The sequence below is a fragment of the Hyaena hyaena genome, unplaced genomic scaffold (genome assembly GCF_003009895.1).
Source record: "Hyaena hyaena isolate Hyena2069 unplaced genomic scaffold, ASM300989v1 scaffold_233, whole genome shotgun sequence".
Lineage (NCBI taxonomy): Eukaryota > Metazoa > Chordata > Mammalia > Carnivora > Hyaenidae > Hyaena > Hyaena hyaena.
In genome coordinates this window covers 79,958-89,862 of record NW_024080866.1, presented here as the reverse complement: position 1 = coordinate 89,862, position 9,905 = coordinate 79,958, and the positions used below count along the sequence as shown (strand labels likewise).

At 39.3% G+C, this 9,905-nt stretch overlaps 1 long non-coding RNA gene across 1 annotated transcript; it reads left to right on the top strand.

Annotated features, from left to right (window-relative positions):
- Positions 1–2,390: 2,390 nt before the first annotated feature.
- LOC120239625 lies at positions 2,391–9,300 on the top strand. Its single transcript, XR_005530477.1, has 3 exons — positions 2,391–2,684; positions 7,036–7,166; positions 9,012–9,300. It is a non-coding gene; the product is annotated as an uncharacterized LOC120239625 (long non-coding RNA).
- The last annotated feature ends 605 nt before the right edge of the window (positions 9,301–9,905 follow it).

Below are 9,905 nucleotides of genomic sequence, written 5' to 3'. Positions count from 1 at the left end.
AGGGGAGGGCAGAGAGAGAGGGAGAGAGAGAGAATCCCCAGAAGACTCCATGCTCAGTTTGCAATCTGACATGGGGCTTGATCCCACAACTGCAAGGTCATGACCAGAGCTGAAATCAGGAGTCAGATGTTCAACCAACTGAGCCACCCACACTCCCCTGTAACTATTTCTATTGACTAAATTTTCTCCTGGTTTGGGACACATTTTCCTGCATCTTTGCATATCTGGCAATTTTTTATTAGATGCTAGATATTGTGAATATTACAACCTTGAGTGTTTAGAGTTTGTTGTCCTTTTGCTAGATATATTGCTTGTGGATTACAATTAGTTATTCAAACAATTTTTATTCTGACTTATTTATAGACTTACAGAAAAGTTGAAGAACATTGCAAAGAATTTATTGATATCACTTACCCAGATTATCTAATTTTTATCATTTTATTTGCTTTATTCATTTATCTATTAATGTCTTTTTTCTGAACCAATGTCTCTTTATTCCTAAATACATCAGGGTATATTTCCTAAAAATGAACTCTGTTACATAACTCTAACAAAAACCAACCTCAAAAAATTCACACTAATATAACACTATTTTCCAATATCTATACTCTATTGAGATTTTACAAGTTTTCCCATTTATGTTCTTTATAGCAGATGAAAATTCAATACCACATCTCTTTAAATTCCTTTAATCTAGAGGAGATCTTTAGTCTTTCTTTGCATTTAATGGCATTGAAGGTTATTTTTCAAACTCAAATTTGATTTTGTTTAATGTTGTCTTATGGCTACGTTTAGGTCATACCCTTTTGGCCAGAATATCACAGAAGTGATGTTGAGTTCTTCTCAATGCATCATATTGGGAGGCAGATGGTTGGTCTCATTACTGATCATGTTAAGTTTGACAGTTTGCTTAAGATGCCATCACCATATTTCTCCAGTAAATTTACTTTTCAAGCCTGTGACTAATAAATATCTAGTAGGTAGATAATTTGAGACTGTGTTAATATTCTATTCCTCCTTAAATGGTACCCACTAGTTTTAGCACCATTGATGATTCTTTCCTTAATCAACAGCAATTATAATATTTGGCCAAATGGTGATATTTTCTCATTCCTTCTCCACTTATTAGCTGGCTTTTTACTGTAGGAATGTTTCCTTCCTTTCTTCTTCTTCCCTTCCCTTCCCTTTTCTTCCTTCCTTCCCTTCTTTCTTTCCTTCCTTCCTGTACTTATATTTTCTAAGATATTTATATAAACAGCATGATTATAATAAACATGAGAATTTTTTAAATAAACAAAAACTTTCAGAATATATGTCCTTTGGAAAATCAACTATTTACATTAAGATTTTTCATTTAATGAAACAATGACAATTGAAAGAATATTCAGTCAACATTATGTTTTGAGTTTCTACTGTGTATAACTTATTGTGCCAAGTGCTTTAGGAAATGTAAAAGTATCCTTATAAATTTTTGAATTTTTGAGTTTTCTCTACTTCACTTCCAAATTCCTTTACATCCTGTTCCCCAGACACTTATTCTCTCTTTTATTCTATCAAGCAAGAGAGTATGCCTCTACTTATTCTTTAAGGGTGATTCCTCCATTTTTTCCCCCACAATCTTGTTCCCTTTTATGTCTTGTGGAATCTTGTAAGTAGATGAGATGGCATAGTGGTCAAAACCACACTGGTCTTGAAACCAGACAGACTTTTAGTTTGAATCCATGTTCTTCCAAGTATAGCTTTTTGATCACAGGCATATTAAGTCAACTCCCCCAGGCTTCAGACTCTCATTTGCAAAGTGGGGATAATAACCCATCTCAGAATTGTTATGAGGATTACAGAAGACCACATGTGATTTGTATAGTGCGTGGCACATAGTAAGTGCTCAATAAATGTCAGCTTTAATTATTATTATTATCTAAAAATCATCTCCTTGCTCCTAATAATGGCTTAGAAAATTTTAAAATATTGTTCTATGTTGTCAGGTGAATGGATAATAAACATCATGAAAACTGCTTAACTGCTGTCTGAATGGATATGGTCAAGAATCCTCCCTGGGTTGTGAAGTCTTCTATTACGTTCTTTAAATAGGTATTAGAAGATTGAATGGCTGTTAAAGTATATTGTGCCAATTCCATCTCTTTCACATAAATGATTAGGCTTTCTTACACTTAATCTGAGACAGAATGCCAGGAACTCTTTCGTTTGGTTCCATAATAACACTGTTCTTTTCTATTTAAACAAAGGCAATTTCTTTTCCTCCTTCTCATTGTGATGATGCATGAGAACTTATTACGTGTTACAATAATTGTAATAGCTGCCATCACAAAGGCTTTTAAGAACTCTAATGCTCAGGCCACACCCCAGAGTCTTTGGGAGACAAACCCATATTCTCAAACTTGGTTGCATATGGGAATCACTTGGGGAACATAGAGAAAAACTTATATCTGGGTTCTTTCCCAAAGACTCTGATTTCACTGGCCCAGGTGTAATGTGGACATTGGATTTTTTTTTTAAAGCTCCAAGGTGCCTCTGATGCACGGCCAGATTTGAGAACAGCTGATTTACATGTAGTATCTCCACCCTGAGGGAATCCTGTCTTCAGATCCATGTGGCCTCTCTCATGAAACAAGAAGCAGCCTCCTGGTATGTGGCATTTGATTTCAGAGGCAAGACTTGGATTGGTAAATTTGACTAATCCTATCATGCCCCACATCATGACATTGAGGTTTCCTCCATCTCTGATAAAAGCACAAGCTCCTGGACATCCCACTCTCATACTGCTCAAAGTGACCCAATCCCCTATCCCTTCTCTCCTTTACTGTGCCCTCTATACTCTGACCTATGGTCTGCAAACTTCCTACATCCTCGATGTTTTATTCTGAATGGAAATTCTCTTCTTTTTTCCCTTGTCCTGGTTCACCCTTGCTTCCCTTGCAGCACTCTTAAGTAGAGATCATTTTCTTAAATCTCACAGAAGTCTGTGCTCTTCAGATTAAGGATATGGAGTAGGTGTCATTTTTGCTCTGCACTTCTACTTTAATTCCTTTTTTTTTCTCCTTCAAAATATCAAGTCTGTTTGAAGTTGGGCCATCATACTATGTCACCCACCAACCCTTAAAATTCCATTCACTACCTATCCACCTTCTAGCATTCTCCTTGTGCCCCAAAGGCCTTGACTCAAGTCTCATTTATGGTTTTTAGTGCCTACTCCTCTCGTTGGTTCTGGTGACTTCCATAACCATGTGCATGATCCACACAATGCTTTCAGTTCCTTGAGTCCCTCACTTCCAGCAACTTTCCCTCTCTTCTACCTTGGTCACGAATCAATTATTTTATTTTATTATTATATTTTATTTATTTATTTTTTTTTAATATTTTTTTATTTATTTCTAGGAGAGAGAGAGACAGCGTGAGCAGGGAAGGGTCAGAGAGAGAGGGAGTCACAGACTGAAACAGGCTCCAGGCTCTGAGCTGGCAGTCAGCACAGAGCCGGATGTGGGGCTCGAACCCACGAACCGCGAGATCATGACCTAAGTGAAAGTCGGACGCTTAACCAACTAAGCCACCCAGGCGCCTCGAGAAACAGAGAATCTTAAGCAGGCTCTATGCCCAGGGTGGCTTGATCTCATGGCTGTGCAATTGTGACCTGAGCCGAAATCAAGAGTTGGACGCTTAACTGACTGAACTACCCGGGCACCCCTTGAAATCTTGATTTTAAATACTCTGTTCCCTGACAGTAGCTTCTTATTCTCCTTGATAATATGCTCTAGAATAGCCAATGCAACAGTTTTCCAACATCACTGAACACTTTCAAAATTAGAGTCTACTCCTTTGTCACTATTCATCTCTTTTCTTCCCTCTCCCTCCTTACATGTCTTAGATTTTATGGCCCACAGTTACCATTGTTTCCTTGCAAACTTTCAGATCCCTTGATCTTCTCTCTCTGCTGCAATGGATTGACAAGTATCCTAGTGTAAGTGTCTACCCGCTGCCTTCTTTTTACCACCCTTCCTTGCTCCTTCTTATTTTAAACTCATGGATTATTTCATACTTAAGTGAGACCATAGAAGCTATAATATTTCCACCAACAAACTAGACATTTGCTTGGAGTTTTACCTGTATTCATTTCTCTCCTCTTTAAGAGGTAAGAAGTGTCTCTACTTCACCCAAGGCCAACCTCTCTCCTTGTGCTCTGGATCATATCTCCTTACTTCCTCAAGGACTTGCTGTTTCAGTAAGTTTTATTACCTCTCTCCTGCATCATTGGTCTGTCCTACTCTGTAGGGTCATTCTTAATAACTTATATTTACCAGCATGGCTCACTAATAACCAAAAAGCAATTCTACTTGAGTTTATATCTTCCTTTAGCTTGTATCCTATTTCTCTTCTTCTTTTCAAGAAAGTCTTGAAACCATTATCTATCCTTGATTCTAGTCACTTGTCAACCCTTCAATGCTTCAACCCAGTTTCAGTTTCTAGCCGCAGATCTGGAAACACTCAAGTCAGCAGAACGTTTCCCGTCCTAATCTTATACAGTCTCTCAACATTTGACCCAACTGACTACTTCCTCCTCCTTAAACACAATTCCGTAGATGTCTTCCAATATGAAATTGTCAGATATTTTTCTCATGATTAGATAGAAATTAATGATTTTTGAAGAAGAGTACCACAGAGTTTAAGTGCCCTTCTAACCCCTCATACCAGCTGGTACATGATATCCATAGGGCATCACAGGTAATGTTCACCTTTATCATTTGGTTAAGGTAGTGTTCGCCAGGCTTTTCCACTGTAAAATTACTATTTTTCCCTTTCCACACTCCATATTTTGGAGGAGAGTCACTAATTGTAATGTAACCTCAACCTGTGAAGAGATTGGTAATAATTAAGTGCCACCAAGAAAGACACATTTATCCCAAGGAATTGAGGCACAGGGAGGTTAAATAAATGTCCTAAGGTCACACATGAATGGAAGATGAATAATGTTGGCTAATTATTTAAATAACTTGTAGCCATACAACTTGTACTTATGCAGACAGGCTTGCATGAGGAATTCGTTTAGTTGAAATGGTTTAAAAAACAAACAAACAAAAACCTCCAGGTAATTGCAAATGAATGCACTCAGTGAGACACTTAATCATTTTTGCAGGCCAATGTGTACAACAAAAATAAAGAGACATACCAAATAACATTTGCTATTGTCATCTATGCCTCCATACATCTAATTCCGAGAGGAGAAAGTTTTAGAGAAGTGATTGCAACTTGTGTTCTGTGGTTTAGATCCAGCTTGCATATGTGTTTCATTTGGTCTGCATGGTATTTAAAATTACTTTATCACAGGACACTTGGATAGCTCAGTGGTTAAGCATCTAAATCTTGATTTCGGCTCAGGTAATGATCTTGTGGTTTGGGAGTTTGAGTCCTGCATTGGACTGTACATTGACAGTGTAGAACTTGCTTCAGATTCTCCTACTCTCTCTCTCGTTCTCTCTCTCTCTTCCTCCCTCCCTGCCTCTGTCAAAATAAATAAGTAAATGTAAAAAATGATTTTCTCTCTTGGTTGTCAACTTTCAAAAATTGGGAAAACTGGGAAGTTTCCCATACAAACACAGATCTCAAACTTCTCTTGGAAATTTGAAAGATCTGGTCGCATTGGATCTTTATTTACTTATGACAAGTAAATGCTGGTACCCTTGGATGATTCTCTCCAAGGGTCCCATGGAGCTATCTGGTATGAGCCCAACACTTGGGCTAAGAGACACCAAATCATAGTCTCCAGTTGGTTGATGATGTTACCAAGATGAAAGAGGACTTGATATATTCTGCAGAGCTCCTGAGAGGGGAACCAGAATCAGCCACCCAAACTGTAGGAGATAGTCTCCAGTCTCCCACTTATGGCAGTCTGGCAGTACAGCCAGTTGCCCCAAATATGCTGACTTTCTTTTCACCAGAAGTGTTTAAGCAAAGGGGAGAAGATCATGACTCAGGGCTATCAAAGACAGGATTTGTACACAGAGAAAGCTTGGGGCAGGCACACTGGAAGAATCACTCACAATGGAAATATTATGCAGTCTTATTTTCCTGAAGAATTAATAAACTTGATGGAATGGTAATTCTACTCATGAAGAAGTATTGCACCTTGTAGCTGATTATACAAGGAAGACTGTATTAATGCTCCCAATTATAAGACAAATGGGGTCACTTGCCTGGCTCAGCCAGTAGAGCTGAGGTGAGTGAGGCTGAGTTCTCAGGTGGTGAGTTCAAGCCCCACATTGAGCACAGAACTTACCTAAAAAAATATGGGATGTGGTGCCTTGGTTAAGCATCCAACTCTTGGTTTTGGCTCAGGTTCTGATCTCAGGGTTTCATGGGTTTGAGCCTTGCATTGGACTCTGCACTGAAAATGCAGAGCCTGCTTGTGATTCTTTGTCTTCCTCTCTCTCTCTCTGCCCCTTTCCCACTTACACTGCCTTGTCTCTCTCAAAGTAAATAAAATTTTTAAAAGATATAGGAAATAAAGGCTATAGTGAGCTGACTCAGGTATCTGAGCCAGAGGAGATGGTGAGAAGGACAAAGACATAGGGAGAAAATTGGGTGGTGGTACAAGGTAAAGGGACTGGGGGCAGCTTGTGTTGGTTATACATGGAGAAAGAGGGCTGAAGATGTGATGGAATGATCTAGTTAAAGGAGCAGCACACTTCTCACTAAGCAAACTGCATGCTGGATTTTATTTTCTGGTTGAACAGCTTTGCCTTTCTTGAAATAAAAGGAAAGCCAGCTGTAGTGTAAATAATTTGCACAACCTCTTCCGAACACAGTCTGCCAAAGATAGTGTTTTAGTCTTTTTTTGTTGTAAGGTCTTATGCAGACTGATGGCAGAGTGGGTTTGGGTTTAGGTGGCTAAATACTGGGGTGCTCACTCTCCAGTTTGTTACCATTAGAGACTGTTCTAGCTTTGCCCTGAGTTCTAGTCACTTATGTTTATGTTGTTCCAGAAAGTTATGTGGTTTGTTATAAGGCTGTTTATGTTTACAGATGTGAAGATTTGCCTGAGGAAGCATTTTGCCTCTGTGACTCTTTTCATCTATAAAGAAATCACTCAGACATTAATTTGGGGCATAGCGTTACCAAATCGAGACAAGTGGAGCATACCCATCATCCATCAGGTGGGCTTATTACCCTAACAGTGATATAGACATTCATCTCCTTGGCATCAGTGGTGTTTGAGACGAGAAAGAAATGCTTGTGGCAGCTAATTATACCTCCCTGTATTAATTACCATAGTAAGTGACAGTTTTGTTCACACCTTGTTGTTTTGCTAAGGAAAAAGGAAAAGAACAATTCTGTGCTATTCGCCAAAGATTTAGAACAGGAATCTTGGCCCTTGTTCTTAACAGAATTCAGGTTGAAATAAGGAAAGGAGAGAACTCTTCCACTTGTTCTTGGTGGCTTAATAGGAAAAAAAAATTAATGACTTTCATCTTATTTTGGCTCAGACGCCTACCTGAGCTATGATTTGAAATGAGTTTCCTATTCCTGACTCCCCTTATTGAAGACCTGGGGATTTATCAATACTTCACAACAACAAAGAACACTGCTCAGTACAGTTTGACACAGATGCTGCTTCCTGCTTCGTGGGGCCACCACACGTCTTCTTAACTTCTATAGATTTAAGCAGGATTTATACTTCATGAACCCAAGTGTGTATCCAAATCTTCTTGTTATTATAAAGAACAACAACATAAAGCCATACACCGAATAAGCCAGTCTTGTTTTCTATAAACCTCTAAAGAAAGATTTGTACTCTCCCCAGTTTTAGCTTTAGAAGAAATAAACCCAGTTTGGCTGACACCCGTCCCAGAAAGCAGTATCTGAGAACAGACCCTTGGGCCCTGTAACTTTGCAGGCACTAATAGCAAGGACTCGGCAAAGGAGCTAAAGTGAATTTGTCACTAGCTCTTCATCTTCCTCTTTTTCTTCTTTTTTTAAAAGTAGGCAGCAACTTATGTTTATGTTTGTCTTTCTGGAACATTGGTGTGTCATGCTGTGATCTAGTCAAAGGCCTTTTTATTATTTCCTTATGGGATTTATAACCAGTAGGTTTATTTCCCTGCTGACATTTAGCATTACATTTTAGAATTATGGCCACCAGACACTTCAGGAAATTTCCTCTGAAGAGTTTGTATTTAAGCCAGAAATGGCCAAACTCATCCAGAACCGACTGCTCAGCTGCTACTTTCTATGCAGTAGGAGAGGGACTCTGTAAGTTGAATTGATTTTACTCATTCAGAGTTAACTCTACCATCTATTTTCCCTTTTCATTTGAGTTATTCTGACTTGGCATCCTTTTGCATTGCCTGGATATTAATATAGTCAATGCAGAACACGTGGCACCTGAGCATTGCACGAGTTATTCATACACGTGATGCCCACAGATGTGCGTGCTATGTGCAGGTATAGTTGGGAGTTTCTGGGAGGGTCACATCAATGTCATAGAAAGAAGTAGGCGACAGAGTCGAGATAGACTTGGATGAAACCCTGGTTCTTCCAGTTACTAAATTTATTCACTGATTTCCCACCTTCAAAACCTGGTAGGGTTGTTGTAAGGCACTTCTTGAAAAGAATGTATAAATCACAGGGGATGAATAGTAAGTGTTAGTTGATTTCTGATTGATAGTTGCTTTCCTTGGGACTTTATCAGATTCAGAATCCATGTGAATATTACATATGTCGCGTGGTGTTCAGTCATTCAATGGTTTCACCTCTGGGTAGCACAAACATCCTTTGAAAACTGTTTTTCCTATTTGATCAGCAATCCTACTTCTTCCAAGATGGTTCTGGAGTTTAAAATACTTTTGACTGGCATATGTGTATTTCCATACCTGTGTGACAAAGCACTCCGTGAAAAGTACTGTACTATACCAAGTCACTTTGATCCTATTCAAAATATTAAGATCTAAGTTGAAGCTATTTCAAAGGTCTGATAATTTCCACTTTTATTCCCAATGCAGAAATGACTCTATGGAGCTCCGACCCCAGTTGGAACATTCCTGCTGCTGTTCACAGGAAGGGCACATGCCTTTCATGCTCAGCATGGACAATCGCTGACTGCATCAAAAGACTACCCCCTCATGTAGATGACAGAAAACGCACAGTCTTTTACTTAGCTGTTAATGAGTCATGGCTCTGTGGCCGGCAGCAAATGTGGCTGGCCACTGCAGGGCTATTGTGAAGAGGCAAATACTTTTATCCTCCAGGGTTTTGGGTGCTGCCTTCAAGTTTTGTCAAGAAGAGGCTGGTGTTGGGGCGCCTGGGTGGCTTAGTCGGTTAAGCGTCCGACTTTCGCTTAGGTCATGATCTCGCGGTTCGTGGGTTCGAGCCCCGCGTCGGGCTCTGTGCTGACTGCCAGCTCAGAGCCTGGAGCCTGTTTCAGAGTCTGTGTCTCCCTCTCTCTCTGACCCTCCCCTGCTCACACTGTCTCTCTCTCTCTCTCCTACAAATAAATAAAAAACATTAAAAAAAAAAAAAAAAAGAAGAGGCTGGTGTTGGGTCAGCATCTTTTGAGCAGTCTGAGGCTCAGGAAACACTTGATGAATTAGCATGACTGAGTACTATCATTATGGAAAGACGTACTGAGTATTATGGATGGTCTGACTGTTCTCTTTTCTGTAGCAAAGTTGACTTGGGAAACTAGTCTAAGTCCCAAACAGTTTGCTTGGTGCATATAGAATTAGAGTAATGAGATTACGAGGTTTTTAGCATTACTTTTTCCTTTTTATTTTTATTTTTTTAAATTTTTAATGTTTATTTATTTTGAGAGAAAGAGAGACAGAGCACAAGTGGGGGAGGGGTAGAGCGAGGGACGACACAGAATCTGAAGCAGACTCCAGGCTCTGAGGTGTCAG